The sequence below is a fragment of the Palaemon carinicauda genome, chromosome 40 (assembly GCF_036898095.1).
Source record: "Palaemon carinicauda isolate YSFRI2023 chromosome 40, ASM3689809v2, whole genome shotgun sequence".
NCBI classification, from domain to species: domain Eukaryota; kingdom Metazoa; phylum Arthropoda; class Malacostraca; order Decapoda; family Palaemonidae; genus Palaemon; species Palaemon carinicauda.
The window spans coordinates 5,288,969-5,290,740 of record NC_090764.1 but is presented as its reverse complement, the minus strand read 5'-3'; positions in this window follow the sequence as shown (position 1 = coordinate 5,290,740).

The window sequence follows — 1,772 nt, the reverse complement described above, 5'->3', positions numbered from 1 at the left end:
CAATCTATATATATATATATATGTGTATGTATATATATATTTATATATATATATATATATATATATATATATATATTTCTGTTTGCGGTCAGCTCTCCCCATCCCTCGTATACGGGAAGAGAGAGTAGTTATACCCTGGTAAGAGGGGAATATGTGTGTGCATATCTACCTAAATATTTAGCCCTCATTTTTGACGGGTTGCATACACTAATGATATGATAAATATACACATTTTGTACGTAGATGTTCTCCTGTTAAAACCTCTGTTATGCTTAAAGGTGTTCTACAGTCTACACATATTTCTCAATGAATAATTTGATATAGTTTAAACACACATACTTACGCACGAACACACACACCTGGCAATGACGTCACATCCCAGGTGTGAAACTTCCGGATGCTGAGGAAGAGAAACAATATTAAATATTTATTAATCTCTCCCCCCCCCATTCTTCCTACCTTACTTCCTTCCTTTCTTTCTTCCTTCCTCTTTTGTTAGTTCTTCCTTGTTTGCTTTTGCTTCCTACCTTCCTTCATTCCTTCCTTTCATCCTTCCTCCTTTGTTAGTTATTTCTTGTTTGCTTTTGCTTCCTACCTTCCTCAATTCCATCCTTCCTCCCTTTCTTCCTTCCTCCTTTGTTAGTTCTTCCTTGTTTGCTTTTGCTTCCTACCTTCCTTCATTCCTTCCTTCCGTCCTCCCCTTCCTTCCTCCTTTGTTAGTTCTTCCTTGTTTGCTTTTGCTTCCTACCTTCCTTCATTCCTTCCTCCCTTCTTTGTTAGTTCTTCCTTGTTTGCTTCCTTCCTTCCTTCCTTCCTTCCTCCTTTGTTAGTTCTTCCTCGTTTGCTTTTGCAGAGGAAATACAAATGAGGTGCGTTCACCTATACAAGCAAACTTTGTTTGACTGCAATTATTTCACGCTGTGATTCAACGTGAAGTGACCGGAAAAGTATTATGAGTTTTGCTTTCTCGCTCTCTCTCTCTCTCTCTCTCTCTCTCTCTCTCTCTCTCTCTCTCTCTCTCTCTCCCCCCAGTGGTGTGTAATATACTAATACTCTCTCCTAGACCCTTCAGAAGCTAAATTATTTATACGTGTGTGTAATGTATATCATCAACAAACAACAACAGCAACAACAACAACAACAAATGCAAACCGTTTATAGTCCACTGCAGGACAAAGGCCTCAGACAATTCCATATTCATGTCTTGAGTTCTGGCCAGTTTTTATTACCACGCTGGCCAATGCAGAATGGTGATGGTGGGAGATTTTAGTCTGATAGCTTACAGCAAACCAACCAAGTATGGGTTTCCTTCATTATTACAGTTTTGCAGATCATAGAAAAGGGTTTGTATAATATATATATATATATATATATATATATATATATGGATTGACGAACTAAGACAGTTTGTGGGTATAGATTGGCATAATAAGAATATAAACAGACACCAGTGGAAGGACATGTCTGAGGCGTTTGTCTTACAGTGACTGATGATGATGATGATGATAATATATATATGTATATAGCCTATATATATGTGTATATATATATATATATATATATAGATATATATATATATAGATATATATATATATATATATATATATATATAAATTTGCGTGCACATAGTATGTCTCAGGTATTGTTAAAGGGGAAGACATTATATGACTTGGGAATATGACCTTTGAAGCTCTTCTTGTTGACTATGACATAACAGGTCGATGTGAAATATAGGTCAAGTAAGGTTTTAGACCTCGAATGAGTTTGAAAGA